This window comes from Pezoporus wallicus, unplaced genomic scaffold (assembly GCF_028554395.1).
Source record: "Pezoporus wallicus isolate ANWC-B61680 ecotype Strahan unplaced genomic scaffold, APGP_CSIRO_Pwel_v1 contig_3488, whole genome shotgun sequence".
Lineage (NCBI taxonomy): Eukaryota > Metazoa > Chordata > Aves > Psittaciformes > Psittacidae > Pezoporus > Pezoporus wallicus.
The window spans coordinates 1,413,805-1,438,963 of NW_026635397.1; the positions used below are offsets into that span (position 1 = coordinate 1,413,805).

At 47.4% G+C, this 25,159-nt stretch overlaps 2 long non-coding RNA genes across 2 annotated transcripts in view; both read left to right on the forward strand.

Annotated features, from left to right (window-relative positions):
* The first annotated feature begins 244 nt into the window (after positions 1–244).
* Positions 245–3,159, forward strand: LOC130606351 (uncharacterized). Its single transcript, XR_008973958.1, has 4 exons — positions 245–1,188; positions 1,532–2,106; positions 2,364–2,481; positions 2,570–3,159. It is a non-coding gene; the product is annotated as an uncharacterized LOC130606351 (long non-coding RNA).
* Positions 3,160–5,489: 2,330 nt separating this feature from the next.
* The window catches only part of LOC130606353 (uncharacterized), a 53,201-nt gene continuing 33,531 nt past the window's right edge, over positions 5,490–25,159 (forward strand). Inside the window, exon 1 of the long non-coding RNA XR_008973960.1 lies at positions 5,490–5,838. This is a non-coding gene — a long non-coding RNA (uncharacterized LOC130606353). The remainder of the gene's footprint in view (positions 5,839–25,159) is intronic.

Below are 25,159 nucleotides of genomic sequence, written 5' to 3' on the forward strand. Positions count from 1 at the left end.
GCTGGTTTAACTATGGCTGGGGAGCCTGTTTGCACTGGCAGCTTGCTAAAACCCTTGTGTCCTACTGCACATTCCGGCCCCTCCGTTTGCGGAGGTGATGCTGTGCTGCAGTCCCATGCCTGCAGGCTGGATTTAACACTGAGGTTTGGGCAGTGCTGCACAAGCTTGTGTGTGTCAGCTTGGATGTGGTGTCCTGAGCATCTATGTCTGAGGAACATGAATGGCTGTGCACAGAGGAGCTGTGGCTGCCCCGTCCCTGGCAGTGTTCAAGGCCAGGTTGGACACAGGGGCTTGGAGCAACCTGCTTTAGTGGGAGGTGTCCCTGCCTGTGGCAGGGGGCTGGAACTGGATGCATGTCAAGGAGTGGGGCTGAGACCAAAGGGATGCTGCAGGATGTGAGGAGGATGGAGCTGGTGCTGTGGATCAGTGACCACGAGATGCTGTGTCTGTGCATTGTGCGAGGAGCTCTCACATGGGTTCAGTCGAGCCAAAATACTCTTTCAGAGAGAGAAGGGACCAGATGTCTTATTATTGCTGCTGACAATGCTGCCCCTGAGTGCAGTGATCCATCAGGGGCTCGGCACAGCCCCACAGACGGGTCCCTGACATGATTTTAGAGCAGGGCCAGGTTCTCACCACTTGTGTGCATTTGTACCCCCTGACAAATAGCTGTTTGACTCCGGTTTTGTTCAAAGCCTTGGTGGTGTCAAGCACAGGGCTCCTATTCAAGTGCCCACCAACGGTGGTCCACAACTCACTGTTTCCTCTTCTTTCATCGCTTTGTTTCCCTGTGGCAGTCACTGGGAACTTTGTCTTTTTTTATCTCATAGGGGTTTTGAAAGACAAATTTCAAGGATTTATCTGCAGCAAAACAGTGCCTCTTACGATGACAGTGAAAATGGTTTGGGGGTGCATGTGTGAAGAATCCCGTCTGCATGGATATGTTGCTGATGTGACACTTGATTGCTCTTTATTTTGTTGGTATGTTTTTAAATATATACTTGATGTATAGAATTGTCAGGCAAAGACTCGTAAGCATTGAGAAATGCAGCTCTCTACAGTGGACCAGCCTCTCCTTAATAGTGGTTCCTCTTCAGTGTGGGAGATGTGCTCCTGACTGCTCTGAGCACCTTGGCTGGGGAGGACGATTAGTGCCAGGTGCTTGTCCTGCTGTATAAACCTGCACAGGTAAGGTGTTGACTTTAACCTGCTTTCTAAGTGATGTGTGCGCCCAAAGTTGCCTGTAGAGAATAGGCCCCAGGTGCGTCATGGGCTGTACAAACACGTAGTGCAAGGGTGTCCCAGCCTGCAGCAGCTGGCAGTGTGAACCCCCAGGGTGCTGGTAAACCCATGCAGACCATGTAGCCCTGCTTGCAGAGTGCCACCATAACGTTTCTGCCCACTTCTCCTGGTTATTAACAGCTTGGTTTTATAAATGAGGAGCCCTTTGTATTCTGCAGATGGTGACTTCCTGATGTGCTTCTCCAGTTCAAGTTCCCCTTTGACTTCAGTGAGTGTTTTCTGTGCTCAGGGAGCGTTTTCCATCATTTGGAGCCTGAAGGGAAAGAGGATTTATGGAATGGGGAGCGTGAGGCACCAGCTCAGCAAATACCAAAGCATCTATGTAAGCGTTTGTACGTTGGAGACGTAAGTACACAAGTGGTCTTGATCTTAAGCCACTCCATATTGCTGGGTCCGAAGGCTGAACTGGGAACACGCAATACAGTTTGTATGCTGGCATTTTGAGATGTCTTCTCTAAGGAGAGGTTTCTCTATGCTGTGATTTCGCATCTTCTTCCAATCACTCTCAGTCTGTTTAGCAGACTTACAGCCCCTCAGCACATGCTGAATGTCACATCGTCAGTGCAGTCGATTAATCATTTTCTTATGGTCTTAGCCTCAATTCTCTTAAATTTTGGCAAGGACATTGTAATAGCTGACCTATTATTGTTTCTCTCTCCTTCTGACCTGCTGATGTCTCCCAGCTATAGGCGGCATTATGGAGGTCTTTGGTGGCCCTTCCAATACTCTTGTACTTTAGAGATCAGCTTTCACTGCAGCCTTCAAAGTCAGCTCTCAACACATTGCTAGCTTCTTTCTATGCAGGTGAAGCCATGAGTGAGTGTGTGTGTCTGTGTGTGTCTTGTGGCAGATAATGGGAGCATCTTCACTGGTAATTGTAAAGTCAGGATCTGTAATTAATTCTTCTATAAAGCTCTCAACCTCAAGGTGAGCCTTTATCCATCTATTAGTGCAGGGGAGGGACACACTTGTCTAGAGGCAGAAGATGGGAGCAGGGAGGAAAGAGAACTGGCTCCTTTGTTTGAATGATATTGTTCCCTTCATGCCTCAAACAAAATGAGAGTGTGGCTAAAACCAGTGAGATTTGACCTCTCAGAACACAGACTTCAAAAGGATTGGAGAAAATAGTCCCGGAGCAGGCACTGGAAACCCCATCCTGCAGATTCCTCTCATTCCAAGGTGAGCCCAGTGATACCTGCGTGAGTCTTTGCAAATGTTTGTTTAACCTGTTTCTGGCAGTGTTGACATGTTCCTTTTCCCTTTGCAGATGTGAGGCTCAGGAGCACACGCACGTGCTCGGGTTCCCCTGTTAACCCCCAGGAGCTGTGGCTTAGGGAAAAGCACCAAATACTGCAAGAGCTGTTAACACTTCATTATTTGCATAAGTGGTTTTTTACCCCCACTCCCCCACCCCCCCTTTCTTTTTTAATAGCAGCTTGGAAACAGTTTAAAACTCTTTCCATGGAAAGCTCTGTCAGAGAAGAGATGGTTTTGTCACAAACCTTCATGCTGAACTGATTATATAGCCCGATGTACTGGAGCCTTCCCTGGAAGGAGAACTTGATGTACCTCCATATACACTTAACAGGCAGCAGGACTTGTTCTGCCAGATTCAAAGGAAAGAGAGGAGTCCCCTAGGGGTGAGAGTAATCTCTAACAAAAGCAGATAGTGTCTGACAAATCTAATTAGTATTGAGGATTCAGAGCGTGCTGAGCTGGAGAGCGTGGTGATATGGCCCCGTGTTAGTAAGGATACGTGCTTGAGGACCATGCAGCTTTGCCAAAGGAGAAATGCAGATCAAGGAAAAGCTGAAGTAGATGCTCAAGTATTTGTTGGTTGGATGGACTAGCTAAAGACGGAAGGGGCAAACAAACCACAATAATCAAAAGCTCTTTCAGTTGACTCTATCTCTGTTGAAGGCTTTGAGGGGACTCTTCAGAGAAAAGTTAAACCCATTTTAATTCAGTGTCTTTCATTTGCCTTGAAGAACTACGGTTTTGGAGACTAACATGTAAAAAACCCAACAAACCAAACCAAAACCCCAAAACACAACAGGTTCTGTTTTTTGGTTTTTTTTTTTAGGTAAAATGTAGCCCAAAAAGGTAGTCCATAGTTGTATTTGGTGCAACTGTAATCTATTGTTAAGCACAGCCTAGGGTGGTAGGCTAACAGGAGCTCATAGAAATGTGTCTCTGCAGGTGATGGCAAGCTGACTTTTCACCTCCTGATCTGGACTGATGACTACCTTTTGAAGACCCTCCTGGTCATTAAGGGATGTAGTGTGATCCTGTTTCCAAGCCTCCAATGCTCACTTATACTACTAGAAAGCTGACAGGAGAATGGTGTGTTGTAATACGTGAAGTGCTTTGGAGATACTTAAGTGTAAGTTCATTAAGACATGGTTTATATTCACCACTGACTGGGCTTGGAATTTCTTCCAGGAGATCCCAGCATGCTTGTATGCCTTGTCCCTGCAGGTTACAGGGACACTGACAGATGGCTGAGCTCTCATGGGTGGTTCTGATTTGTGGGGTTCCTCGGGTCAGGCAGCTTCTCCAGCGGGTGGGATTGCTTTGGTTTGGGTTTTTCTTTTGTTCATTGCACAATTCCTTGGAATAATGCCTTTCACCTTGTCTCCACATGATTGGTTTTTCCTCTGCATCCCACTTAGTGACTCAGGTCAAAGGCATCTTTTCCAGTGCACTGTTTCTTTGGGGATTTTTTTGCCTTTCCAGATGTGCATGAGCTCAAGGACAACAACTAGAATGGAGACAAGTGTTAAGAGAAGCATTGATGCTCAGCTCTAGTTCTCTCAGAAGGTGAAAAGGGATGAGGCTTTGATGTAGTGTGGAAGATCCTCACTTTCCATCCAATTAGAGTTGATGACTGGACTCCTTTGGAGCCAGGCAGGTGACCATGGAGCTGGTTTATTCTCTAGCAGTACTGGCAAGCATTTTGGATGAAACCGCCACCAAAGTTATGGCCTCCCTACTTATCTCCCAGCTGATGCTTTAAGTACATCTACTCAGTCTGCCTGATCCTGGTTAGGGTTATATGAGGTTCTACCTATGCTTTGGTCTCAACAACCTGGAGTCTATTTACTGACGGAGGCTGATCAGGACAGAGAAATCGGGTACCTCCATGTCTCCCTACAAGGAGTGTCCAGAACCAAGGGACTCAGATTTCCAGCTTGGACTCTCCACAGCCAAAGAAAACCTCTTAAATATTTCTGAACTCATGAAAGACCCTCAGATACTGTAATGATGAGCCCAGAAGTGCTTGGTTTACTTGCTGCTGATAACCATGGAGGTGTTGCCAGCACTGGGAACAGCTCTGCTGTCGCCACAATGTGGGAAGCTGAGCAGTCAGACGCCTTCATGCATGTTTGTGAGGAGCCCAGGCTGATGTGCTCAAAATGGGGTGTTTGGCTGCAGGGCTCTCGTAGCTCCTATTAAGTTCTGATCTGGCTTTTGAAATCCCAGCCCATGTGTAAGTCAAGCTGGCTTGATTCAACTTACTCTTTCCTACCCAGCAGAAAATGCCTTACTCTGAAGTGGGAAGGAACGTGCCTCTGCTATGCTGGGACTATGGGTTTCTGATGAGAGCTTGTGAAGATGTTTCTGATGCGTTCTGGCCTCTTGCTTCCTGGGATATGTGTTTCTCTTTGCAGTGAAGAACTGTGCTTTCCACCCTGCTACGAAGCCGGATGCCCCTACCCCAGGTAGACCCTGCTTTTAATCCTTCTCCCCAAGCTGAGGTTTTTCACTGAATTCCTCCTGGTAGTTTCCACCCTTTCATGTTGTGCAAAGACCTGGTGGTGGGGTCAGGACTTGTAATCCACAGCTGGCCTGAGGTCTTGTGATACACAGCACCGTGAAAGAAGCTGGGAATGGGCAGGCGGAATTCCTGTGTGTCTCAGAGGGAGCAGTGTCTGATGTGCAAGCACAAACGCTTTTGTCTAAAGTGAAGTCTGTGCAGCCAAGCCCCTTCACATTGGAACTGCAGTGTTAATTAGACCTGACTGGGAATTTCCCAATGTTGGTATACAGGGATTTTTGCAGATTGAAGTTTCCAGCTGAAAATGCATTGACAGAATGGAGAGGCCTTGCCAAAGCATGTCTTAAACCCAAACCAAACCCGAACACCTTTTAGAACACAGCTAACCTGCCATGCCCATAGTCACAAGAGGCCTGTGGCAGAGCAAGGAGCACAAGTGCTGCTTTTCTATTCCTTGGACCCACATTTAATGTTACAGGGTTGCTTTTCCAGCTTCCAGGGAGTGACCTCAGCCAGAGCTTGGCTTCACCAGAGCAGAGTTAGTGCTTAGTGTCTTCATCCTCAGTGCTTCCAGCCGCAGACATGGAGAAGGGGGGGAATGGAGCTGAGATCATGTCAAGTGATCATTGCAGGAGAAAGAGACCGAAAGGACGTCCATTTCTGCCCCCTGTCTGTGGTGTTTCAGCTGTCCATGAATAACCGGGTGGCTGCTGGGAACAGCAGGATGACGACTGTCATCTCTGCTGGTCTCTGCCAAGGTAAGGCAGCTCCAAAAGAGATTACAAATATGTTTTTTCATCTTGTTGTTGTAGGAGCTCGTGTAAGTTGCTCCTCTGTGCTCTGGTATTTCATAGAGTCGTAGAAACATAGAATGGTTTGGGTTGGAAGAGATCTTAAAGCTCCTCCAGCTCCAACCCCTGCCACAGGCAGGGATACCTTCCACTAGAGCAGGTTGCTCCAAGCCCTGTCCAACCTGCCAGCCATGGGGCATTTCATTGCAGTACAGCTTTGTATAGGTGTGAAGGAGTATCTTTAAGTGACACCTCTGTAATGGCCTTAAGAGAACCAGAACATGAAGAAGGCTGAAGGGCTTCTTAGACTTGATCATTCCTAGCTCATGTTTCCAAACACAGCGTACCATCTCCCCTCATTGGAGGCTAGACGGGGCTTAATGGGCTGTGCAAATAGTGAGGTATTTTTTGTATGCTGCAACATTATCTACATCACCAGACACTGATTCATGTGCTAAGTTGGTACCAATGGGTGCCTTAAATTGTGTGTTACATTGTCATTGCCCTAGTTCGTGCTTGTTACTTAACCATAAGGAGAGGTTTAGACATTGAGTGCATTTTGATTATAACTGCTACAGAAGTTCATAACTTGCAAAACTGACATTTCTGCACCTCTCTGACCTTTACCACATGAATAGCAATGCAGGCTTGGCAGCACTTTGCTTTTCTTAGCACTTTGGATGCCGTAAAATCACAGAGCATCCCAGGCATCCCAAGGAAATGTGTGTCTTAATTTATTTCAGCCTTGAGAATATTCTTGGGCTGTTTTGCTCACCAGCCCTTCAAAAGACATGCATGAGCCCTCATCCCCCTCCCACCTTGGCTTAGTGAAGGATGCTTGCCCAATATTCAACTACCCTGAGCCTTGGGTTGAGCCAATGTTCCTTGTCTTTCTGTGGATGATGATAATGGCTTTGCAGAGCATGTACTCCTAATGTTACTCACAAGAAGAAAAGTCACTGAAATCCGGAAGAGTCTCTTTAATGTTGTTATTTATAAGCCCAAATGAATGTGTCCTCTGGAGATTATTGACTCCTGCTCCTTCTCTTGGCTCCAGCTTCTATGTTTCTGGTCAGTCTTTGGCTTCCTTTCCATTTTCTAGAGCAGTTGTTGTGCTGCCCCGATGCTCAGATCCTGTGTTCAGCCTGACAAAGGTTTTCGATGGAAAGTGTTTGTGCACTGCAAGCAATTTGCTGCTGTTTAAGACTCACGTGGCCACCCTGAGATCTCTGCTGTTCCACACAGGAGCTTGTTTTCTCACAGGAGTCGTCTTCTCAGTGGTGCTATGGGTCACAGCACAAAACATTACTGTGTAATGGAGAAACTGGGGAGCTAACGGTGAGATCCTGATTGCTTCATACATAACCTGTAAATGTATGCTGGATAAAAGTAGTGCTTCAAAGCACCTAATGAGGTTGTCGGGACAGGTCAAAACAGGGAGAGTTCTCTGTGGCAGAGCATGACGGGTAAATTCTCCCATTTCATGCCATTTCCCATCGCATCAACTGATTACCCCCTCTTGGTACATGCAGAAACCTCCTGTCACTCCATGGTGGGTGAACCTCTAGGCAGCTGAAGCTGAAGTATCTCCAAGCTGGATGAATGGGTTTTACAGATGTCAAGCCTTGCAAACCAGGTTCATTCTCCTTGTGTGCTTTCCCCTGCTGTCCCTGCTTTGGGACTCTCTGCTGCCTGACTGTATCTTGATTTCTTCTCAGTCCTGCCCTCTATGTGTGATCCTGATGGGTCACCTAACAATGGGGGATTCAGATTACTACTTCTTTCAAGTCTTGAAGGCTTAAGCAAAGCCTTCCAGGCAAGGTCAAGAACACAGATTTGAGGAAGGACTTTGCTGTGGAGAATCACATTTTGTTTGCTATCTTAAATCCGTTAAACTCAGCATTGTGCATGATGAACTCGGCTAAAATCCATGCTCTCAAATTCCCTCAGTGCTTTATTAGGTGTTTCAATTGTTCACACTCTTTTCTGCATGTTGTCTCAGATGTGCTTAACATCAGGTGCTTTGTCTTCCTTCGTGCAATAGCTGCTGGTCAGTTGTGACTGCTGGGGCCTTGGCACTGGGATTCTAGTTTGGGAAATGCATCAGACCAGCCCCATGAATGGGCCATGAAAAGTTGGTCACATTGCTTTGCCCAGGGGCTGCTGCAGCGGAGGAAGTCTAATCACAGACTTCTACAGGTTTTGGATCAAATCTCCAGCAAAGCTGCTCTAAGAGAACTCTCAACACGCTGCTATTTACTGCAAATTCAGCCTATATGGGAGCAGGAATCACAAGACTTCTCATTCAGAGGGCTTTAACCAGCCCTTCTGGCCTGTTAAGTGGGGTCCAACCCATAAGCTTTATGATTATAGCTACCAGAGACCCATGTAAGGGCTGAATGGCTTCTTTATTTGAAGCACTGCTTCAGGTACAAGGTTGGTCAAAGCAGTGCTGGTGGAGGAAGAGCAAAGAACTTACACCTCTCCACATGAGATGTTACTTCAGTTTCCAGCTCTTTCCGAAGTGGGGAAATACTATTTGCAGATAGTGCAGTTGCAGTGCAGTTGTATGCTACCCCATTGTTAGCAGGATGGATTTATTACTGCAGATGCATCTGCTATCTCACTTCCCCTCACCAGCATATGGAATGGTTCTGCTCAAACCCCATCCAATGGCAAGGCAGAAAACCTCAACATCTACCAACTTGACAGGTCAGTTTGCAGTTGTTTTCTTTACATACAGGGTAGGCTTGGCATGGACAAAGAGTCTGCTGCATCTCCTGGAGATCTGGAATCCTTTTGGGGCCAGATATGGAGAGACTGTTCCTTGCAGGAAAAGCAGTTGCCATGGTAGACAGCAGCCTTGCTGTTCCGTGTGCTCAATTCTGTCCCATCACACCTCTTGGAGCAGATGGGAAAGGAAAAATGCTGTGTTTTACGAGGAAGGGAAGTTGAGTTGCTGCAGTCCCTTCCTCAGATGGAACTGAAGAGTTCTGAAGAAATACTAAAGGATATGGATGTAATTGGCTTGGAGCAACCTGCTCTAGTGGAAGGTGGCCCTGCCTGTGGCAGGGGGTTGGGACTGGATGAGCTTTAAGGTCCCTTCCACCCCAGACCATGCCATGGTTCTATGATCCTATGATGTGTCTCACAGGTGACATGGATTTCATCCTGGCCTCTGCAGTGGAGAAAATAAAAGCTATCCCAGAATGACTTTGAAAGAACAATTCCTTCCTTTTCCACCCAAAGCAGAGCTCAGACAAACAGCAGCAGCTATGCAGGGTTAGAGCCCCAGGCTGGGTCAGGTATCTTCAGCAGGTTATTTTGGAGCCCGTGCAGGTCTCTATGCCCTGGTTACTCTCTCTGAGATTTCCAAACTTTCTTGGCTAGCAGCAGTACTTTAGAAACAGCAACCACAGAAATGCAGGTCTTGCTTCACTGCACACATTTGGATGAGAGCTGGTTATGGCTGTTTCTTATCCATAGCTCTTTAGATCTAGTGGCCTGCATTTAAGTATGTTTCATTTATGAAAATGAGGTGAAGCAGGATTCCTTCCATGAACAATCACTGTTTTCCTTATGACCTGCTCAGGGATTTAATCTTTTTCTTTAACTCAATATTTCAATTCATTTCTTTCCGGAAAAAAAGAAAAGCAAAAAGGGATCTGCGCTGGTTATTTATGTGTGTACAGCCCATATTTGTGTGGGTTTGGTGCTGATAGCCTGCATGTGTGTTTACAATAGCCCTTGTGTTATCCCAGCCGGCAGCCTAAAAACACTTCCAAATTATTCCACATCAGAAGCAAAGAGGGTTTGGATAGACTCCTAGGGGAAAGTCTTGAAGTGGTGCCCAAACCTCAGTCCCAGTGCTGTAAGTCAGGCACGTGGCTGATATTTTATCCACCCCAAGTTGGACTTTCACAAACTGTTTTATTTGTGGAGGGAACAGGAACTTGGGAGCAATTTTAATCAGTGATTTCTTGGAGATGGCTTTCCTCCGCTCCTTTGTCCTCTTTTCCTCTCCTGACACACACGTGTGTGCACTCTGCCCGTGTTTTCTAAGAACTGATGGAAAGTATGTGCATGTAAGCACAAGGACCTGGCTGTACTAAACCAAGCCTCCCTGACCTGGTTACAGTCTGTGCTTTTGGAATAGAGCTGATTTTATGCATGAAACACTTGGATAACTGTAAGTGGATGAACACCGGGGATTTCAGTTCTGTCCCTATGATTTGGTGTTTGCTGGTAAACCACCCCAGGACTGAGCACTGATGGACTTTCCAGGTCTGAACTTCACAGGCAGCGCCCTAGGATGTGGTGTCCCGAGTCAGGTGTCTAGAAACCCTTTGGACCTGACAACCCAGGGAATCAGCCAGCCCTTAAGCTCTCAGTAGCACAGGCAGTCAGGTAGGGCTGCCTTGCTGTTCAGGACCCTAAACCCCCTGCCACGGGCAGGGACACCTTCCACTAGAGCAGGTTGCTCCAAGCCCCTGTGTCCAACCTGACCTTGAACACTGCCAGGGATGGGGCAGCCACAGCTTCTCTGGGCACCCTGTGCCAGTGCCTCAGCACCCTCACAGGGAAGAGCTTCTGCCTAAGAGCTCATCTCAGTCTCCCCTGTTCTGGCAGGTTAAAGCCATTCCCCTTGTCCTGTCCCTACAGGCCCTTGTCCAAAGCCCCTCTCCAGGTTTGCTGTAGCCCCTTCAGGCACTGGAGCTGCTCTAAGGTCTCCCCTTAAGGAGCCTTCTCTTCTCCAGGCTGAACCAGCCCAGCTCTCTCAGCCTGGCTCCAGAGCAGAGCTGCTCCAGCCCTCCCAGCATCTCCATGGCCTCCTCTGGACTCGCTCCAACAGCTCCACATCCCTCTGGTGTTGGGAGACCCAGATCTGGACCTAGTACCTGAGCCAGCTCTGGTCCTGGGCCTTCATTTACTCATATAAGAGTTGACTTTACCATTGGAGTAAAGATCACTTTTGTATATGTAATGTAAAACTGGCACATGCATTGATTTAGGAATGCAAAACTATTTTGTTACTGTCTCATCTCAAAACGTTTTCATTGTCTGCCTGCAGTTGTGAATTGCAAAATGCATTACACAAACACATCTGTCATGCTTTATAACATGAGCTAAGACATTCTATACTTGTTGTTTGTCTCAGAGAAATGTAAAAAACTCCAGAGCAATGCAAGAATAATGTGTACAGTATGAAAGCTAGAATGAGGTACAGAACATTTGTCCATCTGAGTATTGGCTGAATGGCTGGGAGGAAGATGAGCTTTGGATGGGATGGACTAAGAGGTGTCTGTATTACAGAGATGGGCAATTCCTTTAGATGAATTGCTTTACAGAGGTCATTCTCTGACTCTGTAAGACCTGAGCTTCTCCTTCCTGGGTGGTGCAGAGGTTCAGAACCTCTGAAGGTCCCTTCCAACACAAACTATTGTGAGTCTATGAGAACAGTGTATGGATGCATCTGAACACTTGGCTCCAGGATCTTGAGCTTTCAAACTCCTGTCTTTTCCTCTGCAACTTTATAAAAGGAAAGCCAGGGATGTGGTGGCACTGAATGACCTTACAGAGAAGAGCAGTGATTGCTCCGCAGCTTGGGCCAATCTTTTTCCTCATTAGGGCAATGAAGCTTTTATCACTCCTGCAGTAATGATGCATTTTTAATGCATTTCACACCTCCTTTAAATCTCAGTAAAGACCATGAAACTTCTTTGGTCGTGGCCACCTGATATCTATTGTTAAGCAGACTGTTAAAACGAATCAACTGAGATTAAGCAGCCAGAATTACCATTTGCTATCACTTGCCTCAATCTGTTCCCTCAGAGGCAGCCCTCTAAAGAGGCTGGATGCTGATTAAACACTTCTCTGCCAAATGGAGTCCAAAAATTGTTGGCAAGAGTTGCCTGTAGAAAGCATGGAAAAACCTGCATGAGATGTAAGACTCGATGCGTCAGTGCTTGAATCCAAACTGTCCCCTGCCGCACAGCCCTTCCTTAGCAAGCCTTCCATCTGCCCGATGAGAGCTTCTGTATCCTGGCCCCAAACTTCCTTGTTCTCTTCCCAGGGGTGTTATCTTGTGAGCTTATTATTACTACTGGCTGTAATTCACACTCCAATACACAGTGCTATTAGCAAAAGAGAGTAAAACAACCCCAAACAATGCTGGTAAAAGGCTTTCATTTGCCTTGAGTCTAGGCTGGAGGCTTAAACTCTTCCTTGGAAGCAGCCATCCAGGGAAGGACTACAGGAAGGAAGCTCAACCTATGTGTCCTCAACTTAGGAAGCTTGTGGCTTGTGGAAAGCTGCTTGGTGGAGAATGTGTCCTTGATTTCACCTCCTACCACTGGGCTGGTTGTTCTTGAGCCAAGAAATGTACCAAATTCGGAGAATCTGCTGTTACTGCAACCCAGATCCAAAAAGAAAATCAATGCTTTGTTTAGGTTTTTCTTTTCAGCCTCTTTCCTCCTCTCTTTTCCTCTGCTCTTCCCTTTCCCCCTCTCTGAAAGCACACACATCAGTGAGTCTTAATGGAGCAATCATGCTTGTTCACAACCGAGGAATTTAATCTCCTGGTAATTATAGATGGAAAACCACAACACCGGGAATGTTTTCCCTTGAACAGAGGGGCATTTCTGCCATGACTTGGATTGTCTTGGAAGAACCACAGTGCTGACAGGATCACAGGATGCTGAACTGGAAAATTTTGGGGGCAGATCCTGTTGCTGGAGAAAGTGGGTGCCATGCCATCGACTGCACAGCTCTGATTTGTGTCAGCTGAGGATGTAGCTCCTGTGGACCTATGCTGGGATACTGAGAAATGCTGCTTGGGTGAAGGCTTGCCTTTCAAAACAGGGCAGATGATGCCTGAAACCCAGTAATCACCCTGTTTTATAGCCTGTAAGGTTCCCCTCCATCAGCTCTGTGTAGTTTGGCCCTTCAGTCCGAATGACATCTGGTGTCAATAGTGGACATTGGGCATTTCTGAAGTTTTGTTAAAGGCAAATAACTTTCATGCAGGCGCTAACGTGGGAGCTGACGGATGTATCAGGCAGCCCAAAGCTGAAGAAATAGAGTGAAACACAGCTGCAGAGGTTTCTGTGGTATAAGTTGTGGCCCTCATTTAGCTGAATTGATGCAATCTGTGTTGAGTTACACCTGAACTGAGAACCCCCCCTGTTTGCCTGGCTTGTTTATCAGCTCCAGTGAATGCTGGGAAGGCAATAGTGGGTGAAGGACATTGAAGGTGTGCAGCAATGCTCTAGTTCTCCAATACCCAGCGGTGCTCATCTCTATCCTTTGATTGGAATTCCTCAGCTTTCCAAATGAAGTAAAATATCCATTTGAGTGGGTTTTTATGGGAGCCATCCCAAATGCGACTGGGATGACTTGGCATGGAGGTGGGAGATGGGTTTCACACTGGGTTTTGCCTCCTTTCCACTGCTCTGATATTGCTGTTATTTTGTAAAGCTGCTGTAGTCCTGGGGGAAAGGCTTAAAGGAAGTGGGGAAGAAAATAAGAAAAAGCTTTAGAAGGATGGAAGCTACTCTTGTCCAGGGTGTTTCTGGGCAGAGGAGGGCTGGAAAGCCCTGCTGCTGATGCTGCAATGCACCCTGGTGAGATGGGATCACAGTGACAGTGTGGGATCACACCCGGCTCACAGTGACAGTGGGATGGTGTAGGTTAGAGCAGGGCATTTCCCTGAAGATAGAAGGCTCCCGGGGCTTGGCAGTGTTTGAGATATTCTGAATTCCTTTCAGCAGCTCACCCCTCCTCTGTTGGCAATGAGCAAGTTGGGATCTAGAGAGACAAATATCTCACTTGTTGGCCAATTCCCTAAGTGCCTGTTGTAGCTGTTTGTCCAAGGACATCTGAAGGCTTGGTTCTTCCTTGCCACCATCCTTTGGCAGCAAAGATTGGTGTTGGAGCCCCAGGAGATGGCACAGGAACTGCATTGGTGGGGAGAGCCAGCATGTCTCTGCAGCTGGAAGCTAGGGCAGTGCTTGGGTCTCTGCCTCCTTTGCATTGCCCTCCCTGACCCTTGGGCTCATTGCTGGCCATGCAGAGGGGCTGGAGGGCTCCCACAGCCTGCACCCACTCCAGAGGGCCTGTTCCCTGGTGTGAACAAGTGAGGATGGGGCAGCAAACTCTGCCAGATGCCATGTTCTTCTCTAACTCCAGGTTTTACTAATGCAACTTTACTCCAGGCTGAATATCCCAGCAGAGGTATTGCCCCATAGAGGTAATTCACATGTGCCAGCTCCCTGCAGCTGAGCTTAGGCTGTTACTCAGTGGTGGCACTGGTCTGCAGTCCCATGGTGTGGCAGTAGTGAGGAAAACAGGAGGAATAGCGCAGTGAGGGAACTCTCCCCAGAGGAGGTAAACAGAGAGAAAAAGGTGCTTGGTAACAGAGATCCTGATTTTCCAGGTAAATTCCAGTTCTTTCTTTGTGTCTTCCAAGCATTGCTTGAAATAGGTATTGTTTTAAGAGTGTTTTTATATGCATTAATGTCAAATTGTAACTACCATTGTTTTATTCTGAAGTAGAAAGTCATTGATAATGAGGCTTATGGGCAATTTCATTGACAAGTTGGTACTTTGAAAATGGAAAAACCTGAGAACTTTTGTTAGATGTTTAGTTAAAAAATAACCATGCTTTGGGAAGCATTTGTTCTCTCCACTAATGCCCTGTTCTGTCACTGGTGATGGAAACCCATCCCAGGCTCTCCTGACCTTGCTCAGCACAGGACTTGCTCCTGGCAGTGCTGTGGCACACAACCAAAGCCTGTGGCTCCTATAATGTACTTGCAGTGAGCAAGCCTTGCGTTTCCTCAGCAGGCTAACGCAGCACTGGTTTAAAAGCTGCAGCTCTGAAAGGCAGACAAAAAAGAGGATTAGACCAAACTAGTTCCAGAGCACATGTTGTACATACTAATGTCTTGTTGAAATAGGAGAAGGCTGAAAAGAATCCTGGCCATGCTTTAATGAGAATGCAAGCTCACTTTCTGAAGCCCTGCCTCCTCTGGCCAATCAGATAGAGGGTGTTCTGCATTGCTAAGGGGCCAAGCTAATGAGATTATGGTTTATCGCTTTGACAGCTAAAACTGTACCTCTGGAAGAATATCCTTTATATGGGAATTGTGCGAAAGCCTCAGTCTGTTGGCCTCTCCTGGGGCTGCTTAGGGAAAAGCACAGAGCCTTGCGAATGTTTCCGTATACCTGACTCTGCATCTTCAAGCAGAATGCTTTATGTCCTGGGTTTCATCTCAGCTCAGCAATGGCCCAAGAAGAGCAGTGCTTGATGATAAATGTGTAGATTTCATGCGTGGAGTTTCAAGCGTGTCAGAGAATCATAGAGGATGTTCCCCAAACACTGCCACCTACCTGCACTGCCAGATGTGGGGCTGCAGGAACGACTTGTGAGGGGGAAAACCTCTGCTGGAGGCATCTCTAGGCAAACAGTGGTCATCCTGCCTGATGCCACCCATGTCTGTAAGAGGAGCTGCGGTGTCCACTTGTGTTCCTCCACCTCTGTAGAGCTGCAGTCTCCCACCCAAAAGGAGCTGAGGCATAGGGAACACTCTCCAGCTCTGTGCCACATTCTGGCAGGTCTTAAAAGTAGTTTTACAGTTATTTCTTTATCTTTGTTCCCTACAAATCCCCTCCTGCTGCCAGGGAGAAAGAGTATTCACCCACTGCAGTCGCTGCGAGGTAGTCAAGGGGCTATCTCAGCAACCTTAAACTAGCTCAATAGCAGTTCAAGTGCAGGAAGAGCAGATGTCAGCACAATGCACCTCTATGGGGGGCTTGGTGGATGAGGATTTAACCAATCTCTGCTTGGTTTCCCTATTGGAATGCTAAAGGTCTGGCTTATAGGGTCAGGGGATACAGCAGCAAACTGAACTGAGACTTTCGCTCCTTTCATCCCTTCTCGCTCCTGTTTTGCTTTTCACCAGCAGGAAAATATTTGCAAGAGGGCATCGGGCAAAAGGTGGCTTTGGCTCTGACACAGGCCACATAAACAGCTCCTTGGGGGTGGCTCCCAGGACCACCAAAGTCAGTGGCGTGAGTCTCACCATCACTGCAGGCTTTGCTGGGCTTGCTCCTCGCTGCTTGTCGAGAAACACAGGGGCTGTAGTTTCAGTGCTGGAAATTCCTGACGATTATGGACTTTTGGCTTAGTTGTTTTTGGAAAAGCCTCGCTATGGCCTGGCATTCCGCCTAATTGCTCCTCCTGGATATCGGCAATTTGCTGCTTTGGGAGTTCAGAGGCTTCCCCCTCCGGTGTCCAATCTGTGTTTGCAGAACCTTGTACCAATCTAAGAGCTAAGTCCGGTGCCAGTTTCCCATTAGAAAGCTGATGGTAATCCCTCTTCTCACTTTATCCAAACAAACCTGGCGTGCCGCATTCCTCCTGTTTGCTCTTACAGTGGAGCAGCAGTCCTGGGAAAGCCAGAGTGTGATGTGAAAAGAAGCAAGATATGAAAGAGGGGAGAAGCTGGTGCTCTAGCTGGTGATGCCAGGGCTGCCCCTCCTTGGGGTGGCAGTTTGAGTGCGGATGCTCCAGTGAAGCTTCAGAAAGCTCCATGTGGGGCTCAGGGTTATTTCAAGTCAGTTTTGCTTGGTTGGTTGTTGGTTTTGCTGTCAATTTGCAGTGAGCTAAAGCCGAGCCATGGAGTCCTGGTAGTCAGCTTCTCCCTGGGGATTCTCCTGCTCTCCCAACCCTCACCTCAGAGGCAGAGTTTAAAATCCCAGAGTTTTAAATACAAATGTATGTGAGTTCTTTCTTTTCAGCTCACAGCTTTGTAAAGGTGGTTTAGAACATTTCCCCCACGCACACCTCCTTTAACAGAGGAAGCCAAGCTTCTCACCCACAAGGCAAGGACAGAACATTTTAAGGTATAAGTATCAATTGTATCAAATCAGAGTTTTGAATTAAAGGACTCACTGCTCTGCTCTCAACTTTTCTCCTCCTCTTCTCCATCCTCACTGGTCTCAGATGAGGCACTTGGGATTTATCAGCATGTTCCTGAAGTCTGAGGCTGTCTGTGGTTTATGGTCACCAGCCTCACTGCAAGCACCATTGCCCTGCTCGAGCTCTGCTGGCACTTAAATCCCTGGGATCTATGAGATGGAAATGAGATTCAAGTTGATTAAATAGTGGGGAGCTGCTAAAACCAGGTATCAGCCAGTGGGAAGTGGATAGGGCTAAAGCATCTTCCCATCTGACCCGCAGGTACCTGCATCCATTGGACCTGCCATCAATGAAATCTGTCCTGAGGGCTGACATTCACCTTGACATACACCCCTTCTCTCTCCCTCCTAATGAACAGGAGGCTGCAAGGTGCGAGTCAGGGCAGGATTTGCCCTTCGGTGTCAATAACTTCTCCGGCTGCCTCTTTGTGCTTTCATCTCCCTGCTGTTAGTGCTGATTTATGTGACTTGTGGTGCTGAGCGATGTGGCAGCTGCAGGGAGGAGCAGATGAGAACCAGAGACCCCGTAGGCTTCCTGGGAGTGGTCTTCTCCAGTAATAAATCTCGGATGGAGGAAAGCCTGCTCTGCTCTCCTGTGCATCCTCCAGGGTGTCAGGAAGGGACCAAACACCCAGGTGATGCTCTCCAAAAGGAGATGTGGCTTCTTCTTTTCTTTCCTCTGCAGCTTGTAGGGATGCTGGAGGGTTATGGCTGTGTTGGCTGTAAGATGCCTGTGAGCCGGTGATCTCTTAACGGATTCAGCTGTCAGCAGCACTCACCAAATGCCATTGTCCCTCTGTCACGCATGAGCACTCGTATGTAGAGCTCTCCAGGCAGGGGCCGGAGCCCATGGGGATTACAAAGAAATGGGATATCTGTCAAGCTGGAGACTGTGCGGCTCTGATCAGTGATTAGAGCCACACGGTGTGAGGGGCTGTACAAATTGCTACCGATGGAGATGTTCTTTGCCCTACAGATCTCGTGGTGCTTGGTTGTTAATCTCACCATGGGGTTCTGCGTTGTTTCCGCCACTGCTGTTGAATGCAGCGGATGTTTGCTGAGCTATTCCTTGTGTTGCATGAGCGAGGGTGGTGGAAATGGTGGGCAGGATGGATTTGATTGCCTGGTGCTGTGGCTAGAAAAGCTATGCTGTAGTCACTTGAGGTGTGGCCCAGGTCAATTGACAAGGTGGTGGAATATAGCCCACCTTGCCTTCTCCTATAACGTGAAAAGGGATGAGGTACCTCGACACACAGGCCTTGACAATTCATCTGTTTTTGTTACGTAAATTAAACAAGAGGACAACAGTAATGTCCTTTAATGGAGAAGCACACTGCCAGAGCACAGCAGAACTAACAGCAAGTAAGTCAGTTGTCTCTGTGACAATTCCCTTTCCTGTTTAACTGACCCATATATATACACCTATACACCTACGGAGCACTCACTACATGTGCGTGCATGCGGAAATAACCAGATCTTGCACAGTGTGTTGTTTTTTTTTCCCAGGGAATTGCTTTTTCTTCCTCTAAATTGAGAAAAAAAGAAAATTAAAAAAAGAGAGGAGGGTTTTTTTGGTTTTGTTGTGGGTGTCGTGTTGCACGGTGGCCCCATGAAGACTAGGGTAAAACCTACATCCTAGCCAAAATTCTCTACTTCCATTTGAATCAGGCAGGGCATCTGTATACATGTCTGTGAATGAGGTGGTGATGCTCAGCACAGTGTCTTCTCCTGCTGCCTGGTGTAAATCAAGAGATGTTTCTTGGGACTGAGACTTACAAAAACTGAGCCTTGTGCTGTATTGTTCAATTCTTGTGCTTTAGATGTGGTTGCTTGTGGTCTGTGTCCCAGAAAAACATTTCTTGTGCACAATACATAGGCATCTATTGAAGCAAGGCTGGAGCCTTTGAGAACGCTCTGCAGAGGCATAGGGCATCCTGCTTGTACAAAGGATAGAAAATGTATCTCTTGGCTGCAGCACAGGTTCTTTGGAGGTTTGGCAGCAGCTGAGAACATGTTAAACTACCATTTACCTCTGCTTTTCTTGAGAAAACAGCTGGCAATGAGTTGCATGAAGTTCAGAGCAAAACACCCAAGAGGAGTTAAGTGCCCCAATGATTTCTTGCTCCCAAATGGCTGCAGACTATTAATTTCTGGGAGTAAAAGAAAGAGAAGTTAATTGAAATGAAGAAAACTGGTGCAATCCTGCCTTAGCCCTGTGCCTGGGGAGCCATGTCCCAGCTCTTCATGTGATGCCATGAGGCAGACACTGCTCATCCATCACTCTGAGGCATGTGTCCAAGCCTTCTAATTAGTGAATATAACCGGAGGTTTGAAGCTTAAACTGGTTCTGACCTGTATTTTTAATATAACCTCTGCTTCGGGTCATCTGATAATACTAATCTGGATGTAATGCTCAACCTCCTTCACCTTAGATTGGTGCTTACAAACTTTAATGCCAGCCTTAAAGAAACATTGCCGCATAAATTAGATGCCAGGTACCAAACAGCAACAGAATTGGCTGCAGATAGAACTGTTCCTAAGGAATAACCAGATGGACCCTGAAGACTGGCTCCCAGCTGACGTTCCTCAGCCTCTCATAAAAGCATAGAATCCTTATGCTCCCCTTGTTAATGCTGCCTTGCTCTTGTTTGGCCTGCTTGCCCATAGGTCAGAGGGGGTGTCACATCTTTCTGTTGCCAGCCCCGTGCCCGATTAATGGCTCAAAATGAGTTGGGATAGGATCTCCAGATACCCTTCAGGTTCACTGTTTTTAGCTGGTCACCTCTTCCACTTGTATCTTGGAGAGCAGAGAGTTTTGATAAGCATTAGAGGACTGTGGAAGAGGGACTTGTTCCTATCAGCAGATGGAAGAACTGATGAAGTCAAGGGATTAGCAAAACAAATCCAAGCACTGTGCAGTTTATGAGAGCCTCTTTTATGGGTTTTTACTTCTGTATTGTTCTGCACGTAGCAATATTACACTGAGAATCACAGGGAGAAATGCTAATTCAGTGGGTTTATATAGGGGAAACAGCATGCTAAGTGAATTCTTTAAGCCAGTCCAGAAACCGCCTCCTGCAGACCTTCATGAAAAGCACATGTGATGCCTTGTCAAGCTTGGCTCTTTCATCCGGGATGGTTAAGATATTTTCACTAGGGGAGGAAGGTTGCTGCTTGGTTTGTTTGTTTGCCTGTTTCTGGAAAAAGATCTTTCCAAGGTGGGAAAACACCCGGCTTCTGTCTGACAGGCAGAAAGGTGCTCTCCAGGACAGCCCCTGGGCATGGTTTAGGTTGGGATTTGTCAGGAGAACCATCATGGAGCCAATGACAACATATGCATAGCCACAGTGTTTTCTTGCTTACTGCTTCTGCTAGCCGCCTTACGAGTAACCAGCACAACACACCAGGAGGGTAAAACTTCCTCATCAGATAAAATACAATAAGAAGAAATTGAGGAATGGAAAGAACAAACAATTTAACTGAAAGAGCCTCAAAACTCCAAATCATTCCCACCAGTTCTCCAAAGTACGGTTTCAACCCTTCGCAGCTCAATTTACCACCTCTTTGACGGGGGGAGTGTTTACGACACATTCCGTGCATTCCTTTACCAGCAGTGCTGTAGAATTAGACTTTTTCCCCCTGTACGTGATGGGGAGAATGACTTGCATCTGGAAAATTTACCTTGCAGCTCAGCACTGAGCTCCTCTTACAGCAACTTACCTAAAGGGAAAATCAGATGTCACCCTGTGCATTTGCTGCCCTGCCAGCATGGGTGTGCAAATGTGCCTTTGTATACCCAGAGTTAGTTTGAGTCATGGTAATAGAAATTAAGAGATATGGGCTTATGTGGAGATCTATAGGCTCTAATGGGGGAGAACCGGTTAAATCAGCATTAGGTCATGCGGAAGGGCGTGTTTCCCATGGTCATGGTTATCTATACTATTTGTGGCAAGAGCAGGAAAGAGAAACTTGATGTTACAGTTGGTTAGGTTATCCAGAGGCCTGGAGAAGGTTGGGAATGCAGTGGTCAGACAGGGACAAAGCACCACACCAAATGTCTGTCACCTGGGCTCTAAGGGCATCTAGGGAAAGAGAGCAGAAAAGGGCGGTTGGTGGAAGGCCTTGAACTACCACTTGGAGGTGGAAAGATCTCAGAGGAGGACATTGTAGGAGCAAATGGTGCTGCTTGTAACCGTCACTGAATGTCCCTGCACTCATGGCCCTGCAAACCTGCCTGGATCAGCCCCTTGCACATCCCTGATCTTTGGCTGTAGAGATGTCCTCAACCCAGCCAGGCACAGAAACTGCAGGCTGAAGTCAGAGAACAGATAGATGAATCATGTCTAAAGATGAGAGGGTTTTCACTATTGGAATAGATGCCCAGAGGATCTTGTGGAGTTTTTCTCAGCTTTGTCTCAAGCTTACATCCATCATGCAGTGGCAGATTCCCTCTCAGCCCTGGGTTATTTGACGCAATGTAGGAATTTCTGGGTGCAAAGCACAACCTGCTCTAACACAGGAGGCCAGGCTGGGAGTTTCTAATGATTTCTTCCTGCTTTCAAAGCTTCTGATTCAATCTGTGTCTTTTCCCACAAGCTGGGAGCCAAGCCCAGAGGGTGAAATTCCATATGATTCACCGTTTAATTCCACCTTCATTCTTGCACACTGCCTGATTGCGAGGGCTTAATCGGTGCAGAAGGGGGAATGTCTCCATTCCTGAATACCTTTGAGCAGCAGCCTCAGCTTCCCGTCACACCAGCTCCTGCAACACAGCAGTGCTAGAACTGCTCTTCCCAACTCAAGTGGAGTTGCTACCCCATCTCCTGATGATATCCGAGGGTGTCATGACTTGTTATGTCAGATCAGACGATGTGGCAGGGTAATAGAACCTGATCAGATGTGGCAGTAGTCATTTTGAAACTGAAGCAGAAAGGTTCTTTGTGCACCAAAGAGCACATCTGGTTTGTGGCATAATTCACATTAAGTTGGGGGAATTCACTAAGTCTCGTGTGTCTGCCATGGTGACACACAGCACAGAAATGCACTCTTGGAAAGCTCTATGAAAGCTCAGCAGCCACAGCAGTTTTAAATTGCCTTATTTTCCTTTCTTTTTGATTAAAAAAAAAAAAAAAAGAAGGAAATTCTGATGGCAATTTCCTGCTCTTGACTGATTCTGCCTCATTTGCGCTTGCACTGATTGCAGTTTATAAACAGGAATTCCAGGGCTGTGTATCTCTCTACCAAGAGGGGAGATGTTTGGCTTTTCATCTTTCTCTCAGATGGAATACGAGTTGCCTGTGTTAAACTTCTCTGTGTAGAGTGATGCCGGGAGACCAGAGAGCAGCTGTACCTGCTGCTGCCCAGCTTACACAGAAGCACTCCAGCCCCTTTTAGCAGGGACCCCCTAGAAAATCCCAGCTATGAAATCCCTGTGCTTGCCTTGTACCCAGGCAAAATGGGATTCAGGGGTTGGTGCATGTGAACGGAGGTTGAGACTCTCTGGAGCTATGGTGTAAACTGTGTACCAACCCAGAGCCAGGCAAGAGGCATCTCCTGGGGAACTAAAACTTTAATCCCTAAGGATGCAGCAGTGAGATTATTTCCAGGGTGAAAAAGCATGAGACGGCTGCCGTTTGGGCTGCAGTGATTTATTCAAGCCTGGTCCAGATGGCAGCCCCTGCTTGCAAAGCTCAGCATCTTCCTCTCAAAGCAAAGATGGATGGAATAAGGATCCAGTGGTGGTAGCTGAACAGCTTCCCTGGCTGTCAACAGGCATTTTGCTGTTGGGAGCCAAAATCCTACTGATCCATCCCTTATGTCAAATGTTGATAAAAGAACTCTCTAAGTACTTCCTCACAGCTCCATCAGAGGCAGTCTGCTTGGATCAGGTCTCCCTCATGGGCTGCTCACTACAGGTAGCAGCATAAAATGACCCTGCATCTGGTCTTGTGGATCTCAGACTGGACCATAACTGTGGGGAGATGGATTCTCTGCCGCGGGCAGCCAGATGAGCAGGAACGGTCACATCACCTCTAGTGCCTCAGTTTCCCCTGTTGCTAAAACAGCAGCAATGTTGTTCCTGGTTACGTGGCACCTCGAGATTCCTGGGGAATCAGGATTTACAGTCCTGCTCTGCCTCTGAGTTGCCCTGAGGCCTTGCATTTCAATTAGGTGCTGAATCTTGCTATAGCACGACAAAATGTGTGACTTCTTGTTGCAATTGAGGTACTTCTCAGAGGACTGCATGGGCATTACTCACTGAAACATACCCCGTCTTAACTCAAAACACAGGTGGCTGATAGAGCTGACCAAGGGAAGGGACTATGCCTATGGTTTTGTCTCGTCTGCGATGCTACCTGCATGGGGCTGGGGGAGCTCTGGGTGCTCCCTACGGGGTTGCCCCTTCAAGGGGAGTGGGAGGGGGGTGTGTTTGTGTGAGATCTATGTTAATAGCATCTGTGTGGTGCTTGGCTTCATACAAACACTGGGTTCTTCCCCTGCATCCTCTGCTTTAACCGGGGGAGGAACATCTCCAGCTCCACCTTGAGCTGGCCTGGGAAGAGGTTGTATTTGGTTGGTTTTAGCTAAAATGTATTTGAGTGGTTGGGTGGTGCTGTTCACTTCACCCATGAAAAAACACCCCCAAATCTTGCATTTGGCTCTCAAAATGTGAGCGTGCCTTTGGTGGCTGCTACCTCCATGCTGAGGAGAAAAGAAGCCCCTGCTCCCTGGGTGGGTGACTGCATCAAGATGGTTCCCTCCTCCCAGTAAAGAGGAAGAAAATCGGCAACAAACAAATAGGTTTTGTATTCCATCCCTTTCTGGGTGGAATATTTCAGCTTTACCTTTCTCCTGATGGCTGTGGGAAGTTAGTTCAATGCTCTCCCAGGGCTTGGCTATTCAAGTTTTCCAACAGAAAAACCTGCTTTTTTCCAGGACTGCTTTCTCCCTCAAACAAAAGGGATATCGTCTGGGGGGTGTGTGTGTGTGTTGATTTTTGGTTGTTTAAGTTGGAAAACTTCTCCCCTAGAAGCTTTCTAGCTGGCTTTCACAGCAAGTTTGCTCTTGCCACCTCATGGGGGTGCTTGGCAGTGCCCCTGAGCACAGCTTGCTGCAGTGGGCTGCACCCCTGATCCTTCACTTCAGTGGCTAGCTTATGAGAGCAAACACACTGCACATTAACCCTCAGACAGCAGCATCCACTGTCCCTGCTGCACATATTTGATGCCAAGGACTCACGGCACTTCCCAGTGGATTGTGGGATAATCTGTCTGTCCTTTCTGGGCTCCTGTGAAGAGCTATCCAAAGGCACTGGGGAACAACCAGAATTATAGACAACATGGTTGTGACAGCAGCTACCAGGTTTTTTCAGTTCATCTTCTGGTCTGTACTCTTCATAGACCACCCAATGTGACTTCACTGTGGTGGTTCTCTTGTGCTAGGATCAGGAGGCAGCCGCCAAGAAGTAGTGTCATAAGTGTGTAAGAGTGTAATAAGTGCGTAAGGGTATCATAAGTGTTGGGGTTTTTGGGTTGGTTGTTTTATCCCCCCATCTTTGTCCCATCATACGCTTCCAGACAGCCTGGAACAGAAAGAGAAAGCTCCAACTCCTCTCAAAGGGATAAGGAAAGGAAAAAGTAGGCCTCATTTTATTTTATTTCTAGGATAAATGGCATGCATTGCTTTCTGCAGAGGCTCAGTCTTAGTTACTCTGCCAGACGTTTGGAATTTGCTGAGGATGTATGTGTCATGGTTTGGATTGCCACACAGCCCCAGCAGGGATCGCTGAGCAGCCGCACTGGAGACTTGATGTGAAGGGAGGGTATGCTTCTGTGTGGCTTAGCACCACCTTCCCGAAGAACAATCCCAGAGAAAGGGAAGATGTTTCATATCAAACTTTTCCTACCGCTGTAAGAATGTGATCTCCTGAAGGAGCGGAGGGGCTTGAAGTTGAGCTCTGATATCTATCCCCTTCTTGGGGTGCAATGCGCACCTGCCTTTGTTAATGTAATCTCTGCTGCTGGTGGAAGCCCTTTCCCTCTGGCTGGTGGCCATCCACCTATTCCGTCATAGAAGCACCAGAAGCCACCAGATGTTGAGATGTTCCAGACTGTTGCTATTCATGGATGAACCACCCACACCCATGCCTGTGTCCAGCGAGGGATGTGTTAGCAGGGGAAAAGCTTGGCTGGGGTTGGTGCCCTGCATCCCCAGCTATGAGCAGTAGGGAAGTTCACAGGAAGCCACACAAACCCTTTGGTGTAAAGGTCTCTGCTGCTCCAACCTGGCACTTGATTTTGGGGCTTCT